General features: G+C 41.8%; 1 protein-coding gene across 7 annotated transcripts in view; it reads left to right on the top strand.

Annotated features, from left to right (window-relative positions):
* Window positions 1–22771, top strand: part of HIVEP2 (HIVEP zinc finger 2) — a 136375-nt gene that overhangs the window by 62534 nt on the left and 51070 nt on the right. For all 7 annotated transcript variants that reach the window (XM_083831600.1, XM_083831604.1, XM_083831603.1 and 4 more), the window contains one exon: window positions 18886–18983. The gene's annotated coding sequence lies outside the window, so the exon portion shown is untranslated. The remainder of the gene's footprint in view (window positions 1–18885; window positions 18984–22771) is intronic.

The following is a 22771-nucleotide window of genomic DNA, read 5'->3' as shown; positions in this document are numbered from 1 at the left end:
CGGCTGAGGGGTACAGGTACATGTGGAAGCTGTGGGAGCGGATGAGATGAGCCTCTGGGATGGCTTTTTCCACGTGAAAAAAGGAAAACCAGAAACAATTGTCATAACGCTGAGCCTTGGCTATATATTTACATTTATTTCCCCTTTGACTATTTAGCACTGCCTAGAGATGAGGTTTAAAACAGTGAATGGCCCATCATTTTCCTAGCATGCTGCGAATTGCCCAGCCTCTTTGCTTTTTTTTTTTTTTTTTTTCTCTCTTCAAGCAGTTCTGGTTACAGAGATGCCAGCATCCCCAGTAAGTATGCCAAGAATGTACAGTTGTACTTTATACTGCTAAATTAACAGACAGGAATAGTCACACCAAACCAGATTCAGCTCCCAAATGGGAAAGCATCTCCTCTAGCCCAAATTTTAATGACATTTTTACATGAGAAAGTTTCACCAATAGAACATACAGTGAGATTTAAAACAAGTGCTGTTGTTTTTCTATGGTGAGGACAGGTAACTTCCAGAGAACAGCGGTGATTTTGGTTTTGATGACCGACTGGGGGTTAGAAAAGCCTGGACATTCAGATAGGTAAACTCTTCTCTTAGTACTTTAAAGTATTTAAAATTTAAAAAGTTAGTTTTTAGTTTACCGTTTTTACATTTCTGAGGACTAGTTTGATGTGAAAAATAGGACCTGGTTCATACTTGATTTGTTACGTATTTCTGTGTGTGTAGTTCTGTTAGCTTTGTGAATTCATTTCCAATTACATTCATGTAAGTGACAGGGGAATAGAGTCCTAAGTCGCATAACAGCAATATCAGAAGAGCTGACTCTGATTGTTGCAGAATGTGGTGCTGATGATATGAAATATTTTCACACACACATTTCTGTCTCCCAACCAGGAAGGGTCTCCTCCTGGCATTATGAAATCTGCAGTCTTTATCAATTTCTCTGTGACAGCTGAAATATCGTGGGAGATCTCAGCCTCCTGCAAATTTTAACAACTATGTTGTGATGAAGCGAGAATGAAGTTTTATGATTTATTTAAAACAAGGGGAAAGGGTCTTTCATTTTTGCAAACACCATACTTAAGGTACACTGAAGTCCATTGCCTGACTTCTCCTTGGAACTATTTTTGGTTCCTTCCATGAAACTGAGTGGGTTTCCCAGGCACCAGAAGAAAAAGTTGAGAGGAGTGTGCACAGGTGTTCAGGTGAGAAGTGGAAAATTGTCCACGGCTGTCTGGTGTCTGTCCACCGCAGACACCAGAGCTTTCAGCCATTGCAGGTGCTCAGATGTGTGCTCAGAGAGGTGCTTCAGACTGGATTACTTTGTGCTGTGCTCAAGTTCACGGTATTTCTAGTTTTCAGTGCACTGTACTGCTCTATTCCTGTTTATAAATCTTTTAAGTGTGCACATTAAAAAAGTAATTAAATTGTCATTATAATTTATAGTATGCCTGAAGTCAATCACCTAATTAAACGGAAAGAGCAGAGAGGTAGTAGGTTCATAAGCATTTATTAAGTACTGTGGTATTAATTATGCAGGACTTTTGAACCAAGCAAAAGAGGAAAGAATGGAAACACCAATCTAAAAGGGCCTTCCATTGCTGCCCTTCTCAATTTAATAATATGAGACCTCCCCCCCAGTTAGTAAGACAACACTAATGCTTTCTTTTTGTTAATTTTTAATGAAATTTTGATGGATTTTTTTTTATGATGATCACTTGCAGCATTTTCCTGTAATATTTTTTAAAGAATAATCTCCCTGCATGGGGCCTATAAATATGTGAGTAGAATTGGAAGATACATTTAGAGCTATGGTTTGGGCCAGATTGTGCAGGAACAGGCTCTCTTGATCATCACTTCACAGAGTGCCAGAAGGGGAGTGGAGTGTGCACCAGTCGCACAGGCGGCTCCCCAAAAAAGAGCTTGGGGACGGTGAAGGTGGGGGCTGATCCTAAGAGAGGGTGCTCAGCCAGAAGAGCAGAGGGGACAGGCAGGGACACTGTGGTTATGAGGACATTTGCTCTTTCATTGCAGCCTTTCTCCCATCTCTAGCTGTGAACCCGTGTCACTTGGTGAAAGGTGGGGGCACGAGCTGCTGGCCAGCACCGGGCTGTACATTGGGGCGCAGGGAATGGATGTACGATACGTTACTGAGCTTGGCGAACAGGCCTACCTGACCAGGCTTTATTTGTGTTTTGCTATCTGTGGGGAAGGAACACTATTGCTTTTTTCCTACAGGAACTTATGGCAAAAAAAGGTCTCTCTCCCAGCTCACCAGTAGTGACGCCCTTAACAGACCTTTAAATCTTTTAAAAAAATCGCCAAAAAACCTTCCATATAAGTGGACAGGTGTTAGAGACTTACTTACTACTGTCATTATCAATTTGGTGTAACATATTTGGAGCCTAATTACATGGGCATCACTTTACCTTGGAATACATTAAATAGCAATTCTTTGGCAATGCATAAGCACAACCTATAGGCAACATCTAGAAGTTGGGCCTGACTTATTTGAAAACTGTAGACCCAGTTCAATAGTCTGTTTTTTTCTGGAAGAATTTGCGATTGTGTGATCGGAATGTAAATCCATGTTGAAGGCCATTTCTTTTCACAGTCTTTAATAGGCTGCACTTAATTGACAGAAAAAAAAAGGAAAAAGGAAAACTAGACTGAACAATCAAGAAAATTTACTGTGCATAGATTTTTCTTCTATACAGAAAACATTGAATCTATTTGACCATGAGTGCTGCAGATGTGTACTGTACTAAGTTGTTTTGCTAAAGGATGCAGAGGATTGTATGCCAAGGCCTGATGCAGCCATGGTGCAGGCAGCAGTTTAATTTGCAGCGCCACCTCCTTGTCCCAGGCACCTGCTGAAGCACGGGCTCACATACGTGGCTAGAGGGAGATTACAACTCTCAATCCAATGAAATCAGTAAGTTTTGCTGCTGTTTCAAAAGATGCAATTGGCATTCCCTTTATAGCAAAGATAAATTTTTACCTTATATGGAGCAAATCAAATTATTGACAGCTCTTGATCTCAGTACTCGTAATTACCCTATAATGAGCACATTCATTACACTTCAGGTTAGCAACGCAGCAGCATTATATAAGGAATGTAACTTGACAGTTGTCTGGAAAAAAAACCCACATAGATGTAAGTGGTAGTGGCCTAACCCAGTCTCAGATGATATGATACAAGTTGGGTTATATAATTCATTTATGGTCAATAAGCCGGTCTTCTCGGCTGCATATTGGAGAGTTAACGCTTGTCTGTTCGTATCAGATCTTACAGCTATTTCTTCAATGCATAATTCGCTTGTGCCACGCTATTGTTAAGCATGTTTTCAGCTTTGTGTGTTAGCAGCAGGCAGAGGTTATCCTGGCAGTGATGTCCTCTGTTTGTTGAAATGGTGAAAAATAAGAAAAAACAAACCTTATTGATTCTGAAAACAGGTTGGATGGGTAATGTATTGCAGATATTTGAAATGACTGTGGAGTAAGCCATTGGGATGCCCTCTGCCAATTTAATTGTCAAGACAGAGAAAAAAGTTTTCAAGTATCAGAGCCTCTTCTTTACCACCTTCTTTAGGCATATATTTTCATTCGAAACATCGATTTGTTTTATGTTATGGGCAAGTAATTGATTTAAAGTCCCAAATTCTACTTAAATGCATGTGCATTATGATACAACGATACACCAAATGAACAGAGTGTCCAAGTGTGTGGTAGCATTGCCATGTCTGGAGCCTGACTAGTCATATCAGAAACAGCTTGGAAGCAGGTAAATTGGATCCTGCTACTGGAGCTTAGTGTGTACTCATCAGCCTTCAGATATTCTGTGTAAATGCTCGGATAATCTTGGTGCTGATACAGCTTCACTCCTAGCAGTGCCTAATCTCTAATTGGAAGTGTATGTTTATGTAAGGAGGTAAAACTCCTTGGTCAAGTTTGGGTGGAAGCTCCCTGGAATTACGGAGCTCATCCTGAAGAACAGCAGTATTAAGTTCCAACTATCTCATTACTGTGCCTATTGGTTTTGTATGCATGATTTGCTCAAGGTGTTTCTTGGGAGTACAATATTAAATTTGAAAGAACAAATGCCACTATAAAGCACGGAGATGTGTAATGACACATTTGTAACTTCAAGCTTCATAAAATAAATTCCTAACTAGACTTGGTGCAAACATTTCAAATCCTCTTCAGTCCATAACATCAAGAGCCAAAAGGTAACCTCAATTCACAGAACTCCTCAGCAAGATGGAGAAGCCCAAAGTCAAGATAAAAGAGTATTTGAGACAAGAAGTGTAGGTATGTTGAGTCTGGAGAAGGTGTAATTCAGAACTGTAACTATACATATACATCCAAAATAGTTGGAAAGAATGGGGCAAGGTATCCTCACGTGTTGTTGAAGAGAAAAGGGGGAACAATGCTGTTATTAAGCTGCAGCAGGGAGTGTTTTGCTAGACGGTTCGATATTGGAAAAGGGTTACTACTGTGCAACATTTAGGTCAGTGGAGCAAACTGCCATGGGAGGATATGGAGTCTGTCATGGCTAGACTAGATACGTGTCTATGATAGATGATCTAGGACGACCCATTTAGAGGTTGCTTCCAGCCTCAATGTTTTATGTGATTTTTGTTCTCTTCAGGTACAACTCTTGACAGATTGGCTTGTTCTTCCAGTCAGAATGTGAATTATTACAGCCCTACTGACAAAACAGCCCTCTGTGCTAAGAACAGCATATAAGCTAGAAATATTACGAATATTACTTTGCATGTTGTAACAGATACAACATGCCAAGTAATTATTACATAAACTCAGTGGTGTGGTACTGCTTATGAATAACCTTTTGTATCTGTATTAAGTATTTAGACTATTTTTTAAAAAACATTTTTTTTCTTCTTTCTTAGATTTTTTTTTTTCTTCACAGAAATGTATTGCTATTTTAAGGTTGGGAAATGTATAAAATTTTAGAGAATAATATTATGCAGAAGGTGAGAAACGCTGTATCCCTATGACCATACAAGTTAATCTTTCCTCCCACAAACATTCATCGTAGTCATAGCTCCCAGGGAAGGGTTTATGGGACCTACAGATCAGTAGGTCAATGCACATGTGTGTTTTGTGTGTGTGCACATAGTATACACAGTGTATGTAATAGTGGGGTAGTGTTACTCAACTGTTACTGTAGTCATTGGGATTTTTGATTGATTCCAGGACACAAAAGACATGTTTTTTCTATTTCAGGTTATGGTTTCTTTCATGACAGTTTATTGTTCAAAAGCAGGTTGTATTGTTGAGTAATTAAAATTAGTGCATAGAGGAAGACTCACTTTTATCAATAGAAGAAACATAATGTACAGCTAACCACCCATAGCAGGAAAAAATATTTCTCTTTGGGTTCAGTCCAAGTTCCATTGACTTTTACGATATTTGGACGTAGCTTTCTAATCATGTTGCTGTAATGATCTGCAAACCCACTGGGGACTTTACTGCTCCTTGCCAGGACTAGTCGTTATGAAATGATATGAAAAACATTGGCACGTAGGTGCAGAAACACAGCTCTGCAGTTCAAGTTAAGGATTTCTTTCATTTGTCAGAATGAAAGAGAAGGAGAAGCCCCAACATGAATAATAATGACTGTGTTTACTTAACCCCTTTAAAACCCATTTGAAAGTAATGGGGGATCGGAGTATTAGTGAGCAATACTTAGAGGAGCAGTGAGAGATGCTTTAACCTATCCCGAGGACATGCAGCTGGGAAGATGAAGTGTGCTGTGCTGGCCTCTAGCCTTCCCCTGGGGTCTGTTGACTCTGCTCATCTCCCATCAAGTAGTCTTGATAGAATAATAGCTGATTTTCTCTGAATGCTTGCTTTAAAAAAAAATATAATAATTTAAGCTATTTTTGGTGTTCACAAAGGTTCTGGAGTGACATGGTAACTGTTTGGGATATAATTGACTGAATTTTAATATATCTATTTGCACTTCCTGAATCAGAATCTGTGGTGTTCATCTCTGGAAACACTGAAGTGGGAATTTGAATAACTCTTTGGAGATGTAGAATTCAGTGGGGGCCTTTTCTGCCCTTTTTTGATCTAACCTATCTTCTTCCTTAGTTTTTAATTGTGTCTGAGTTTCTGAATGATCACTGTTGTTTGTTCTGCCTTTTGTTTTCCTCGTGAGAAGCCTTTAACTTGTTTTTTTATGTTTCTTAGCATTGGCAGTATGTTTTCCTGGCAGAAACACTTTTGCTGTTTAGCATGTTGACAGTGCTGTCTGAAAGTGTTTGAGGTCCCATGCTTGCTCTTGGCTCCTTTCCTAGGGCAGTTTTTCCTCAGTTGGACTTTCCACAGTCAGTGTGGCCTCTTACCATTTTCCTGTTTTCTATTAATTTTTGAGCAGAAGCCCTAATGTAGAGTGAAGCCTTGAGGTTTTAAGGGGACAAGTCCTGGTGGAATTGCCACCTTCCAGTCTTTACTCTTTTGCCTGCAGCTGCACTAAACCGCTGCTGAACACAGTAGAGAGAGCAAAGACAGCTTGAAACCAGGTTTTCAATGGGGTATCAGTGTGAGCTGGCACCAGACTCTTGGACAGAGACATGAATAAATTCAGAGGAGGCTCTGCTCACACACATTGCCGTTTGTATTTCAAAGGTAAATAATTTTCTTCTCTATAATGTACTGTTTTAGTGACCTTTTGGGGGATGTTAAAGGTAGCTTAAGAGAGGGATCATTTTAGTACGCTGTTTAGGAGTCTTTATTTTGTTATGGCCCTGTTGTCTGAGCCATCACAAAAGGATACCAGGGTGGTACTTTGACCACAACAATGCTTTCAAGTCTTGAAAATTCAGGATAAAACCTGTCTATCTGCCCTAAAGTAATGAGTCTACTGTCAAGTACAAAATCATGGTTAATTGTTATTTATGGCTCTTAAGTTCAGTAGGGTTCCTGGTAAGTTTATTTCTTCAGCTAGCACAGTAATGATACAGAATTTCAAATTTTCCTTCATGCCTTTTCTATCACTCTTCATCTATGCTGCAGATCTCAGATGTTGGACAAGTATTGCCTTTGCATGGGGCTGCAAAGGTCGAAGATGACACTCTGCCCATGGATCATCATTGCTAATTAGCTGAAAATTACTACTCTACCACTCTACTTGTTGAAAGAGTCGCACAAGGGCTCTGTTTCTTACTGCAGGCAAAGCCACCTGGATTGGCTTCAGTGGCTACTGAAGGTCAGTGGAGTGCTCAGACTGACTGAAATAGGAAGATGAGCCTCTGGCCAGCAAGAGGTGACAGTGGAGACAGGAGCACCTTCAAATGGGGACAAGAGCTAGAGGAAGAAGAGGACTTCTGTCATGGGTCCTAGCCAGCAGTAGTTTTCCTTTAAATGAGGCATGCTGGGGTAGATCAGATAGCTCAATATTGTGTATTTTCCTCCATGATGCTGTGCAGAATTGGTTGAAATCCATAAGCAAAAGCATACCAGAACCTGTCACGTAACTGTATTTGCAGGAGCTTTCCACCATCCTTCAAAACCTAGCCTTTTCTCTGAGATGATTCTCCAGGCTGTTGACTACATTTTTGAGAGCCGCAGTGTCCTCGGCAATGATTGCGTCAGGACCATCAGTTGTTATTTCTAGGTCCTCAATTTTCTTTTCAGCCTCCTGCTGTTTTAATCCCAAACCTTCAAGCTTCCTGTCCATGGAAACCATAGTAGCCTGGATTATGTCCAACCTTCCAGAAATACGTACTGCATGCCTTGTAAAGAAATTAAATAATACTGGGTGGGCAAGGACCACAGCTCTAGACATGCCAAAGCGAAGGCAGGTAAGCCCTTTTACCAGGCTGCAAGCTGTGTATGTATAGGCTGCCAGATCCCTCACGGATCATAATTTCCTCAAGGGCATGTTAAAGTCACTGCCCCTTCTCTTACAAAAATCATAGATGACAGTGTTAAAATCTTAAATCACTTGGGTGATTGTGAACAGTAGGACGTAGCACACCTGGAAAATATCTTTTCAGACAGCTCCTGAAAACAGATCCACGTGATAATTTCTTGAAAACACATCTTAAGTCAGCTGTATTTTTCATCATTGTAGTGAACGCGGTTGTTTTTTTAAAGCCGTCCCTGTAGTCCCAGGCACTTGGTTTGGTGCAGTTTGTCCCATCTCACTGTACACTGTGCAGATGGGAAGAGAGGGCTTGGGTGGTCCTCCCTTCCCGGCACAGGAGAAGGCTGCAGAAGGCAGCAGCACCCAGCCTGCCGCCCGCTTCCCCCTCCTCGCGGCCCCAGGGAAGGGCGCTCAGCCTGGGCTGTGCCTGCTGCCATGGGCAGGGCTGGGGGGAGCTTTCCCTTCCCAAACGTGGTGGAATAGCAGCTAGGGTCAGTCGCAGGCATGCTAGGGACTGTTTTTGTTGTGGAAATAGTGTAACCTTTCTGATCCGGGCACCTCTGCATTTCTGCAAAACGCGAATGAGAATGTAAGATTTCCTGCTAGTGGCAGAGGCCAGTATTGAAATCTTTACGTAGGGCTTTTCACTCCAGTCACAGGAATAACACACCTGTTTTACAGATTTTTGCTGTCGTAACTATCTCAGCCAAAGGTGTAATGAGGCTTGATCCTTGATGTGATCCCTGACTGACGCAAAGCTCTCACTGTTCATACACTTATGACAAACCTCTATTTTTACAGAAACATTTTTGGCTTACTGTATGAGGGAAGAGGGACCTTAGGAAAAAGCTGTGCCAGCAACTAATATGATTTTGCTGGTACGAATGAAGCCTGCGCTGGGAACGCACTGTCAGTACAGTTTGCTAGGACAGCTGCACCAGCCGAGCTATCCTATTCTGGATACAGCCTTGTCTTCTGTTCCAGTTTGTCATGCATGATTTATCTTTCTGTCACCTCTTCAGGTCCCTAGGCACCTCTCAGCGTAAAAAGAAATTAAAACACAATACATACGAGTCTGCTCTGTATTGGAGTCTTGACCTTTAATATATCACATTTTCATATTACAGCTTTGCCAGCAAATAGGCTGTCCTACTAGAATCACTACTGCTGTAGTGATCTGTAGAGGTCCTACCTCAGCCATGCTTCAGCTTTATTTGCTTCCACCTACAAACTCTCAAGCTGCTTGAAATGCCTTTGAGAGGAGATAAGGTTTTCAGATTGCCTGGGAGATCATAACCCAGAACTCCAGTAGTCCAGTGAGGAGAAAAACCTGTCATCAAAAATCTGAGAAAACACTCTGACAACCCAAGCTTCAAAAGGATTGCTTAATGTTTTGTCCTGTTATGAGAGTTTAATTTTTATCATTTTATTAATTTTTGGTGTTTTTCTCCACCCCCACTTTGGTTCTCTCATTACATTTTCCTTCCTCTTCTAAAGAAACTGCTGGCGTCTTGCTCTGTGATTTTGTGGCTGCATTCCTCCTGAGCAGACCGGTGTGTCGCTCTGACAGCAGGTTCACAGTTAGGCTCCGTAGATCAATAAACCATCTCGGTTAGTTGCTGAGCATATCAGATTTGAATTTTAAAAATCCACAGTCGCACTTAGAATACCACAGAGGCCAAAACCTGATGTAATTTTTAAGAGGCACCTGAAGAATTGCTCTATATTTCAGTCTGCCAGCATTATCTTCTGACCAGTTCACTGTTTGATTGGGTTTTAGTCTCCTGTTTTTCTCTGCAGCTATTGAAGGTATTTTTTTCTTTCTTTCTTTCTTTTTTTTTTTTTTTTCTCCTCCAAGAGACAGACAACTGTGTCTTTAAAGAAACAAAACAACTGTGTCAACAGATGGGAAAGAAAATGCTGTGTCTGAAATAGTGCTAGGAATAAACCGTGTTAAAAATAGGTAGTCTTGCCACAACTGTTTCTTGGGCCAATGTGGAAATCCTCCCTTCCCATACTAGCGTGCTATCAAAACTACTAAAACCGTGCTAGAAAAACTGCCAAATTAGTCTATAAAATGTTGCTGGAATAATAACGACCCTTTTCCTGTCTGATTGTAACAGCCAGGCTAGTAAAGGGGAGAGGCTAAGAGAGCTGTGCTGCCAAGGGAGAGCTTGTAACAATTCCTTGCATTGACCCCTGGCCAGCAGCAACTAAAACACAGCTCTTGGAGCTGTGGACATAGATTTTAATGAGGCGGCCCCCTTTGCCCCCCAGCTGTGCTAGGACAACTGTGTAACGAGGAACTAGAGGGTGTCAGAGGCTTGCCCCTTAGATACATAATTTTGCTACTAGGTATGGAAGAAAATAATTTGCCTGACCCACAACTATCTGGGGAGAGCCCATGGCAGTTTTGGTAGCAAGTTGTGTTTGTTCTTTTTTTTTGTAAAAAAGAAAAAAAAAACAAAAAAACTCCTGCCCTCCCCAAAATAGGAAAGCAAGCCAAACTGTGCTTAAACGTGGTTGCTACTAGCAGAATTACAGCTGCAGTTTAGACATTGCATTTCTGCTTTCCATCTGTTGTCTCACTTATTTTTTCAGTCTGTCTCCTTGCTTTCAATTGTCTCTTCTGTGTCTCAGTTTATCCAATTTTCAGGGCTGGCCAGCCATTTCAGCATTATCGCTGTCCTAATGGCTGTAAGAAGAGCAGAGAAGCTCTTCACTAAATGATTTCTTTTTTTTCCACAATGCCTCTCTGCTTTGTTTGTTTGGGTTTTGTTTGTGCTTGGTGCTCTATGTTGTGTCATCTCGAAAGAGAGGAGATGTTTGCATAATGTGTGTTTTGCTATAGTTGTTTAATTCCTGCAAACATTTATACTATACGGCTCATGGTGCCTTTGGGGCAGGGACAGGCTGTAACCGCAGGGAGTGAATCAGGTCTTTGACCGTGCTCCTCACCCCTCCGGCAGCCTGGAGGGGCTGGAGGACAGGTAGAGCCTGGGCTTCTGCCCAGGGAGACCCGCTGTGGAGGAAGCAGCCTTGGGCAGCTAAGCATGATTTCGGGCAACCCCAAGGCATTTGTTATTTATTCGTGACCTCTGAGATAGGGCAAAACATGAAGGTAGGTAAGGCCCTTCCATCTGGGGAGAAGGGCAGCAGTAGGCGAGCGGTACAGCCTGCGGCCGAGTGCAAATTCCTCGTGACCTGGTGCAGCCGTGCTGTTTGCAATAGGCTTTTCCTTTCCCTCATCTGCGGTCGAGGAATGCTTCTGGGGATCCATGCTTGCCTGGAAGTTGTCTCTGTTAGATTAATGTTTCTTGCTGAGACTAAAGGAAGTCTAAAGGAAAAGAAAAGACTTTAGAGACTGCCCAGTTTACTTCTGCGCGTCTAGGAAAGAGACACATTCCTTATCAAATCTTGTGTTCATTTTTTTTTTCTACTCTTTCCTCATTCTCATGTGAGGGAAATGGAAATGGAGGAGTTTATATGCCCATGATTTTTCCTTTTTCTTCTGGTAGATAAGGAATCATCATCTCACCCTGCCTCTGAGGTTCCCTGCAATTTGTGGGAAGTGTGCATGTTTGTCTGTGTCCAAATATATGTCTCACTTTTTGTTTTGGTTTTGCTTAATCAATCTATGGATGAATTAAAAAGACTAGTATGTGTGTAAGTGACAGTTTGATTAACAGCTGAATTTGACCTTCTTCCAGTACGATGAGCTCAGAAGAAAATTTTTGGTATTACATCCAGAGTCTGTGAAAAAAACATATTCAGAAGGATGCGTGCCATCTATTTACTTTTGACTCGAGCACACACTTTGCTTTGCTGAGTTGGCTCTAATGATTAGAGATGGAATTAAGCATAAGCTTAAATGACTTGCTCAGCTGTGACTGAGGTTGCATAATTTGTCTGCTCATTTTCCTCGAGCTTTCCTATTGAATTCAGTGAGAGTAGAATCAGGCCATGGTGATGGAGAGGTGATGCGGGTGTAATTGGAAGGATATGCCAATTAAAACTTACTCCTTTTGTATTGTAAAATGAAGTTTTGCTTTCTTGTTATGGCCAATTTCAAATTATGCTCTCGAATTCTGGTCAGATCAGTGTTGTTTCATGGGAAAAGTATAGCAAAACGTTCTTGCTTTAGCTGTAGGAATATATAAATTGGATCCCTCAAAGTTCTCCTACAGCTGTAACCAGGCTAGCTGCTGTTGGACTGCCTCATTTTTCAGACCATTTCATTCTTGGGCTGGACACCAAAATCATTAGAAAACATTTACTGGCAGTATTTAATAGCATATTAAAAACAAACAAACAACAACAACCAAAAAAAAAAAACACCAGACATTTGTGATGCACCACTAATCTATTGGTAATTTGTTTAACTCCACTTATCCACACTTACAGGGGAATAAAATAAAGTGATTAAAATAAAAGTGATTTAAAAAAATGTCTTCATATTTATGGCTTTTTTTTTCCTATTTCTGAGAGTCCATGGTGATAGCAGGAGGTGAAAAATTGCAAACAAAATTAAGAAGTTCAAGTTAGCTGTGGAGCCAGAAGTGTGATTCAGGAGCTGAAAATATCTCTGCGCTTCATGCATCAAACTCAAACACTGTGCTTTGGCAACGCCCCCTGGATCAGAAACAGAGTTTGAGGTCATTCCTCCTCCAGCCTGCCATGTATGGATAGGGCCCACGCTCATGACAAATTACCGACTTAGTGAGCGAGCACCAAGAGCACAGTGACATCAGCGCAGAGGGATCTTGCCTCACAGCGGAGGACGGAGGACGCCACGGCCTTCTTTCTCCTGTCTTTCTTTAGACCTGGAGGGGCAGTGTGGAGGCACTGGGAATGAGGACACTTTAAACATTCCCTTTCTAGATGTGGAAGTGACAAGAGACAGAGAAGGAAAGCACCCACCTCCTTGTAAAGAAGTTGTGCAGCATCCTGTAGAAATGCTAACAAAGTTTCCGGTCAGAGGTGTATTAGTGTCCCATTCAAATTTCTAGGACAAATCACAGAATGGTTTGGGTTGGCAGGGACCTTAAAGCCCACCCAGTTCCAACCCCCTACCATGGGCAGGGACACCTCCCACCAGACCAGGTTGCCCAAAGCCCCATCCAGCCTGGCCTTGAGCACCTCCAGGGATGGGGCATCCACAGCTTCTCTGGGCAGCCTGTGCCAGGGCCTCACCACCCTCTGAGTAAAGAACTTTATCCCAACACCTCATCAGAATCTCCCCTTTTAGTTTAAAACCATTCCCCCTTGTCCTATCATCTGCCTCAGTAAAAAGTTGCTCTCCATCTTTTTTGTATGACCCCTTTAGGTACTGAAAGGCCTCAATGATGTCTCCCCAGAGCTTTCTCTTCTCCAGGTGAACATCCCCAGCTCTCTCAGCCTGTCTTCATAGGAGAGATGCTCCAGCTCTCTTATCAATCTTGTGGCTCTAAACATACGACATAGTTGCTCGTGGTGGTGCTTCACTGTGGACGCAGACCTGAAAAGACAATAGTTCATGCTGCGCTGTACAGGTCTTTGCAACCAGGAGCACAGGGTCAGAGATTGATCTCAGAGTGCCTTAAATGAAGTCTGTGCTTTGACTTAGCACTGCTGAGTTTGACTTAATACTTGCTGAGGTTTTAATTTTATTTTATAGACAGTAATGACTAGATTTTGCAGGTAACTGCAACCAAAACTCTGTAAACGTACCCCAAGTCCTTAGAGTCCTCTGCTGACAAATTTCTGTTGTTCCCAGTCATTTCAATTCCCTGGTGTCCTGCATGTCTGCCTAGTTGTCAACTTCTCAGGGGCAAGTGAGCTCTCATCCTGCTGAGCTTGTCCCGTGCTGCTGCCGGTGCTCTGCCATGGCATTAAACAAGGTGCCTGTGGGGATGGTCTTTCCAGTGAGATTGTTCTGGCAGCTTAAGTGATTGTCATGGGTTTGTGGGTCACCTGCTGCATTACAGCCCACCTGCTTGGCAGCTACCAGTGGCTCTGCTTTGGTTTCTTCATGGCGTGTGGGGCTGTACTTTTTTTTTCATTATTATTTTATTTTTTTTCCCCATGGTACGGGTGTCATAGCAGGGTAGTCACAGAATCACGTAATGACTGAGGTTGTAAGGGACCTCTGGAGGAGGCCAGCTCGTCCCACCCTCCTGCTCAGGAAGGGCCACCTAGAGCAGGTTGCCCAGTTGTTCAAAGAGGGAAGAACAAAAAAGGCACTGGTGCAGGAGGTTCCTCAGGGTGGTTTTGCTGAAGCTTGTTTGAATCGCTTAGAGCATGAGCTTTACCAGGAATCCTATCCTGGGCTCAGCTGAGACCTGCTGTTCTTGCCTCTGCCCCCTCCCAGATGATCGCGAAAGGTACTCACGTCTTTGTGCCAGCTGCCTGCCCAAACAGCCCGATCCTCTTGGCAACAGCAGACTAGACAAATGGGTTGAGCAACATGTGTATGTAGACACAGTGTCAATTGTCAGCCTGACCATTGTCTAAAAGCATCAGGCCTGGTTAGCTGAGGGCACTGATCTCAGCTGGCAGTGTCTAAACTGCTATTTGCAGTGAGGTTATGGACCTATACTTAGGGGGATGTGCTCTTGCTAATTTAGCTCCTGGCTGAAGTGGAAAAAAAAAGTAACCCAAAATCATAGTTCCAGCGCTAGCAGCAAAACAGGATCCTGCACATTGTAGATTTTGGCAATAAAAGAAATAACCTAGAGAGGATCCAGTACTCCATATAATGCTGTCAAAGAAATCAGGTGTTTGATTTTCATAAAGTGGATCACTTATGTGTGAAGTAAACAAACAAAGTTCATAGGTGATGTTCCAAAAGTCACTTGGCATGATATATCTTTTAGGTAAATTTTGTTCTTACTGCTAACTTTCTGGAGAGCCTGAGAGGTAACAGAAACAGCTTCACAACCATAGACATGCGTTAGTATGTATGGCTATTTTTAGTTGCATAATATATATACATATGCATATATACATATACACATACATGCAAGTATGTGCACATATCTGCATGCATGTGAATTTGTAAATGAATGCATTTCAACAAATGAAAAATGTTGCAAAGTTTTCTTGGTGCTCTTTGCATTCAGATCTGCAGCACGGTGCTAGCATGCAGGAACAAAAATACCGAAATGAAGAAAAGCTGTGAATAAACAAAATTTTAATGGGCTGTCACACTCCTATTGAGAAAAATGTGGAAAACAAAGAAAGCATAAATACAGAAAAATATATTAGGCTTCAATTTTATGTTTTGGTAATGAAGATGAAAATGTTTACAACATAGAGATATAAGATTAAAAAAATATATATACCTTTAAATTTGGAGGTAGTTCAAGATTTGATCCATTAATTTCAGCAAACTGCTTGTAGGAAAGCATATTTCTGCAGCATCAAGGGCTTCCAGAGTGACCTGGAATTAGGAGGGTAAAGGTAGAGACACTATAAGTATTTTAATTCATCTATTCACAAATGATTTGTGTGAACACATTAAGTGAGAACACCAGTACAGTAATGGGAGTAATTTTCTTTCACTTCTTCCAAATTCAATTGCATACAGTATGATTGCATTTGATCAGGACGGGAACATCATTTCTCAGATGATTGTGTTCTGCCATTGATCATATGAAGCCAATTTAAAGCATGACATTGCTTTTACCTTCCTCAAGTAGGGAGGCACTTTTACTTCTAGTCTTAGCTGCTGTAGATATCAATTTGTGTATATAATAAATTGTGCTTTGTTTAGAGAGCGATAACTGTAAAATATAGCCCATTCAGGGAGTAAGTACTGAGATTGAGATTGATGTCTGGAGCTTAATGCATCATAGCGTCAATCAACCAAGTTCTAGACTTCTTACTCCTCCCAGTGCGGACTGTTATTCTTGTAATTCTCTGGACTTTGTGTTTGAAAAGGAGAAAGAGAGCAAAGAGAAAAGTCTGCATGGGCTGTTTCACATATATAAAGGAGGGGTTTGAACCGATGGAAAAGAAGTGGGAGATTTGTGTGTTGCCTCAGTGCTTTGAGTTACCAGCCATGAATTTGAGCCCTGGGGTGGCAAGCTGCAGAAGTGTGCGACTTTTTCTACCTGTGTTGTGTGGATCATCTTTGGTAGCAAACTTATAGACCTGGTCAATCTGAGTCCTTAAGTGAATTCCCTTCCCATGGTAAGGTACAGTCTGTGCTGGAATGATACCTGCTGCAAGCCAGTTAAGGAATAACAGAGGCAAGGCTTTATTTGCCCTTTGTACTCTTGAGGCAATTTCACCCATTTATTGTGCTATTTCAAAACTTTAGAATAATTAGCAGTAAAATAAATATTTGCCAGTTGTTTTCCTTAACCTTTAGTTTTTCATTAAAATACACATGAGATTTCTGATTTCTTTTTTTTTACCTTGTAAAGTGCACAGGAATCTTCCTCTCATACCTCCTCAATTAACTGAACAGTGACAGTGTAACAGAAATATAAGAAGTAACACAAAACAAAGTTCTTGTTGATCCATGAAATGAATTAATCTTTGTGGTCAGATGCTGCCAATGCCTGCTGCTACATTTTTGTTTCACTACTGAAGGTGTAGTTATACAATCAGAGTGATTAGTGGAGCTGCCAGGGGAGAGTCTAGCACTTTTTTCAAAAGCAGATGGTAAGAGTCATCATCAGAGTACCTCTGCCTTTGTGTTTCCAAGTCCCATGTAAAAGGCTAATCCCTGAGTGTATGAGCTACAAAGTTCAAATTGAAAAAAGTCTTCCCAGCAGTGCCATGCCATGCTTCTCATACTCTCATTCCCCTTCTGATGTGCTTGTTTAATCTTAGTCTCCATGGCTGGCAAACAACAGCAGTATATTAAAACAGTCTTGACCAGATATGACCAAATGCTAGGAAATGATCTGCAATGGCTGTTGCATTGTTGCCTTTCTTTGCTGGGCTGTTGTTAAAGGAACTCGTCTTCTTTTGCTTCCAAACAACCAAGGATTGCACAAGTTTTTATGAATGCAGTGATAACAACAAATTAAAAGTTCCTGGTTTTAGTATCACAACAAAGCCTTTGGGAGCTTTAATTGGGCAGTAAAATTCTGTTTGATGACACGTGCATCATCTGGAGTTGTTAAAGGCTCTGTCGGTTGTCTGTTCCCTCAGACCACGTACTGTTTGTTAGCTCGAACATTTCTGTAAGGTTGTTAAGTTAGTAAGGAAAGGCATTAGTACTGCCTAGACAAAATCATACTGTCCTTAACCAGAACTTTGACTAATATTTTACCTAATTATAAGTAAAGACTAAGCTTTTTAAATACTCAGAAACTGACCCAACTTTCATGGAAGTCAGGTGGAGTCTTTCACACTTGGATCAGACCCTAATGTGTCCATTGAGGAACACCGCTGAAGACAGTGAAGTCTACCGCATGAGTGAATATGCTGACTTGCACCAGTTAAAAGCTAAAAGAGAAATTGGTGAAAACAGGATATAGCATTCCTCATGGATTTCAGTTCAAAGACTTTTTTGAAGCTGGAACAGCAGTATGATTTTGTGTCATAAATGATATATTTCACTTATGATTTTGTTGTCTTTTAATGGAAGTCCCCTCTGCTCCTCCCAGCTTGCTATCGAGAGGATTTAGTCTAAATGAGCCCCTTGTCTTTGGGTTGGGGGCAAGATAAACAGATTTGCAATTCACATTCATTAAAAAGAACTTTATGCAAGTGTAGCCAGCATCATTAAAGCCAGCTAGGCCTGTCTGAAAGCATAAAGCACGGGGCCCAGGGCTAGAGGGTATCCATATACCAACAGGGAAAGCAAGCTGCAATTTGGTGCACCCCTAGGTTTTAGTGAAGGGTGGACTAATAAAGATTCGTGACTTCTTTATTGCTTTGCTTTGTTTTTTTGACTGGAACTTTTCTCAGGCTAGTTGTAAAAATCGAGAGTGAAATACCGGCCCTGCTAAAAACAGGATTTTGCCCTTGAGTGCAGCCTTGCCAAAGTTTCACCCATAGATTAAAAACGTATTGGGCTTTGTCTGCTCAGAGATTGAAAAGTGGTTCCTGGCTCCGCATCCAGATTCATTTCCTAGAAAGCTGTATATTGATGTGATAAAATGTCAGTGTCTGGAGCCAGAGCATATGTTCTTTTATATACTCAGATGCCTGTATAGACCACTGTTGACATCGCTGGTTAGTAACACATTATCATTTGCTATTTGTTTTTGTTGCTGATAGCAAACAGTACAGCATAAAGCATAAGCACATGCCTTCTTCTACTAGTTCCAGGCCTGCTTCACCCTTCACGTGTTGGCACCCTGTTTCCCTCAGCTCGCATTTGCGCTCTGCTGATGGTGGAAGCATGGGGCTTTGCCCACCCACCTGGTGGGCAGGCTTTGCCTGGGGTACGGGGCAGTGTGAGGAGCCCTTGCGCTCATGAGAAGCCCAGGGAGGTTTTCTGTGTACTCCTGTGGGAGCTTGGTTAGGCCATGGCCACCGATCTGCGAGTCCAGTGTGCCAAGTTTGGCACTTTCCTGTCAGAGGCCTCCGCCATGCTCCTCTGCCACAGTGCCTGTCAGTCCTTGAGGAGCAGGCACCTTTCCTGCTGTGGTGACCCAGCTGCTCCACGAGGGCGGCCAGCCAGGGCCCAGCGTCACAGCCATGCACCACAGGGCACGGCAGGGCGAAGAGCAGAGGGGACGTACAGGGCCTCCTGCTGGGACCTTGCGCTGTCAGGTGGATCCCCGGCAGCTGCCCTGGGGTGCAGCCCTCTCCAGGAGCACAGCCACCCCGGGATGCCCTCCTCATTGCCCATCCCTGGCAAGCAGCCTGCGGTGGCAACTCACATGCAGGCGTTCAAGAGCACAGGGAAGCCTGAAAGGAAGAACGCTGGGCAAAATGCAAGCTGTGGTTATCTGTGCTTCACAGCATATATAACATAGGTTATAAAATCAAGGCTGACTTGACAAAAATCCTTAAAAATCCTTCATATTTATTTTTCTAAATAGGTGGAGGAGAGTGTGAACAGCCATATTCGCTGGAGTGCTGAACCGAATTGCCTTGACTGGAACCATTATTCACTTGCACCTTTGACGGCAGCAGCCAGGTAGGAAAGCAAGGAAAGAATGTGTTCAAATGAACTGGGGGAGCAGGCCTGGGTGGATATTTTTTTGTTCTCAGAAAGCTTTAACTGGAAGTAACTCACATTTAAATAGTAACTGATTACTTGTCCTTTTGTTGCAAGTGAACTCACCTCTTGCTGAAACCAGAAGCATTTCTCTTTCTGGACAGGTTATGTTTTTGGTAATTCAGAAGTGGTGTCTTTGCTTTGACCGTATATTTGGTTTCCCGCTTTCTCTTCTTCGTGTAGTTCTTGCATCAAGAATCCAGGGAGCACACTTTCTGAAAAAAATAAGCAGAAAAATTTACTTGTAAAAAGTACAAGAAAAAAAAAAGTGGATGGGGTTTTGATATCTAAAAGAGCTGTTTTTATTACTGTTATTATTTTTTAATTGTCCTAAAGAGTAAGTTGGTGGTTTCTGTTTGGCCGTCTTGCCATTTCAAGTGCACCATTGATGATACTGTTTAAGATCAAGGTTTATTTTTTCCTCTGGGCCTTGAACACATGGGCACATGCAAACTGCAGTTATGAAAATAATGACACTGTAGTATCCTGATACCCAAGCTAGCTTAAAGTTAGTGGATTCCCAGTAGCAGTTTAGCTATGGCAACACAGTTCAGAAGCCAGTTTATCTTGTCAGGAAAAGGTCTGTTTTCAGCTACTTGTTGCAGCTCCATGTTTGTTTGGGGTGCTAGTCACAGGTTGGACAGATTTCACACTGACTTTGTCTCAGAGACTGTGCCTTCGTGTAGTAGACAGAGTTAGTTTTGTTGCAGCACTGAGGAGCTCCTCTTCGCTAATATTCTGTGTACTGGTTAGCCTTCCGAATGTAATAAGACTGACTTAAAATAGTGAAAAATTAAGGAAATGTTTCATCCTTGTCATTGGCTTTTTTTTTTGTTATTATTATTTAGTATTTATCTGCAACCATAAGAATGGTTGCAGGCATATAAAGAAGACACAAGAGTTTCTCATGCCTTACCCTGATCCCAGGAGGTGTTCAAAGAAAACACACAATGTATTTTGAGATAAAACTGCCATTTTTTTCAGAACTGTAAATGGGATTAGACCTCTGTTTCATTCTATATATGAATTGAAGGAAGGAATGGCGGGGGTTAAATTGAAATGGGCTGTCCCTTGAACCTTTGCTCAAACCTGGAACTGATCCCAAATATTCTGCAGTCCATGGTGCTGCTATATGGGATATCTCTTCTTGTGGATCCTTTTGCAAGTCCCTTCAATTGAAGTCGTGTCTATGAGCGTTGCACTATTTCCCCCGTGCAGTCTGAGACCTGAGATCTTCCCATGCAGCCTGGGATCAGAGCTAGGTGAGAGGGGTGCAAATTAATGCCTGTCAGCAGGGGTGTTAACAGGGAACATGCTCGCAAAAAACTACGCATCATACTTGCCATAGGTCCTGTGGAATTTATGGTGAAAGTTCAGCAGGGAAACAAACTGTCCTCATGCACCCCTGAGCTCTGCTCCCTGTTTGGGAAGCATTAACAGTGTGTGAAATTTATAAGCAGGAGTAATGGAGTACCGAAACCTAGCCATGTCCTGACTCACCAGGAAGGATTTAAGGGGAAAACTGAGAACTTTGGTACACAAGAGTGTGGCAGCCATCCTCCGAAATGGGTTTTTAGCATAAATTTTTCAGGTTTCATTAGTGTGTAACTTAATGGTACTTCTGTGCATTGGACCCTTGCTGCTGTGGCTCTCTTAGATGCTGAGAACTCCCCTTATAATTTGTCAGCCTAGTAATGGTGTACTTTACTTTTCGGTTTGGAACAGCTGAACTTTAGAATAGATGCTCTCAATTAATGTAGTTCAGAGTAGTGTTATTGTAACTATGACAATATGTATTGCAGCCTTCTGTGCTAAGGATATTAAAGCAAGCGCTTAATACTGGTAGGGTAGTAAATATGCCATGTGAGCTAATAAAAGGCTCCCATTAAGAAACTGAACCCTATATTGCCTACTTTACAGGTGAAAACTTGCAGTTTGATTCCACAGCTAGATATGGGGCGATAGCAAGGCACATTTTCCCTGAAGACAGGAGCATGCAATGCTGCCAAACCAGCAGTCCCAGGCGCCCTGCAGGGGATGATTCTTGCAGCAGAGAGAGATTGCACAAGCTGTGGTGTGGAGGACTAGCTGCTTTATTTTGGCTGAGTATACTCTGAAAATACTGGTCCTGATTCCCTACTGTCTGAAACCTTTTGCTATTTATACCTGGGTAAAATGAATGCCAGGCGAGCATAAAATGCCACTACCCTAGTGCTAAAGGAGCTGTTATCCACTTTGCCCAAATATAAATGACCATGCAAAGGGTAAAGCAAGTTCAAGGTCTCTCTTTTTGTTACGGCATTGCCCTGAGATCCTGCAGCTTGTTGATGAGTGTGTGTGAGCACGAAAAGGCTGTGCTTCAGTGGTGGTGGTTTGAGCTCTAGATGTGCAAGTGCAAGGAGAATCGAGAACACTAATTTCTTGTTCCACTACTAGTCAGAGAGAGAAAAACATGTTTCTTCCTCTACTTCCAGGAGGTGGCTGAGCAGGATAGTAGCATAACAAATTTATTTGCTAGTTTTCTGACAGTCTGGGGTAGGAAGAAAGATGCTCGAAAACAGCTGGAGGAGGCAGAAATGGACATTGTGACTTGAAGTCTCCCTGCCCCTGGGCATTCAATAGCAAGCAGTGCATTAACATGCCATATATTGGAAGGACACAGTCCTTGAAATCCTCTGGCACTGTAAGCTACTGCTTTTAAACTAGAACAGAGACAGATAAGGATAATGTGAAGGAGAAATTCAGCATTGCCTATTATAAAATTGAATCCTTAAAAAAACTGGTCACTTCTGGCGGAATTTCATATACTGTAAATAGAATCCGTATATATTCATGCTTATTTTAAGCAGAATATAATGCACTGCAATTTCTGCTATCTACGCAAATATCTTGGTAGAGTAATTTAAAACAGATCTGTTTTGTAGCCAGCACTGCACCAATTTAATAGAAAAGGTTCTGAGACCTAGCATGGGATGAGGGTGTCAGTGTCCAGCTCTTTGAGAGCAGAGCTGCTTGTGAATCCTGTGCTACAATGCCCACTGCTGTGGAAAGGACCGATTTAAAAAGCAAGAAATGCAAATCATTTTGAATTACAGGCAGCAAGAAGGATCCTTCCATAATACCTAGATAAACCTCCATTTATATACTATATTTCAACAAATAGCCTTTTTTTTTTTAGGGATGGGGTGTGGTAAGATTATTAACACTGAACCACACCCAGTGCAATTCATTTTATGTAACTTCTAATACATGCATTTACCTATTCCCATACACTTTTCCCTCTTCTAAATATATCCTAAGGTTACACATGCAAGGCTCACAGCTTCAATGCAGACATAGAATGAACAATTGTGGTTTTGAATTTGCTGGTGACAAATACCCAGAATTATTTTAACATGTCATGCTGTAGTAATGCTAAATTAAATATTTCAAAACATAAACAAGAAACTTGTATTATGTAGATCTTTAAAAATAATCCTGTGAACCTTCCTTCTTGTCGCTGTATTCTTATGAGAAATTTGAAGAATTTACATTTTTGAAAAAATACATAATACCCGTTGCAATTGTGCAAATCCATGTTAGAGGATTCTTTTGCTCACAGATGCTTTGCTAATAAGTTCTGAGCCTGAAAAGTTTTGGTTAGTTGGGAATCTCAGATCCGTGCTAGCAGTTATCTCCAGATGGCTGCAATCTATTTTGTACCAAGC

Source organism: Anser anser (assembly GCF_964211835.1).
Source record: "Anser anser genome assembly, chromosome: 3".
In the NCBI taxonomy this organism is placed as follows: domain Eukaryota; kingdom Metazoa; phylum Chordata; class Aves; order Anseriformes; family Anatidae; genus Anser; species Anser anser.
Note: the sequence above shows the minus strand (reverse complement) of the source record. Positions and strands in the feature narration are given on the sequence as shown.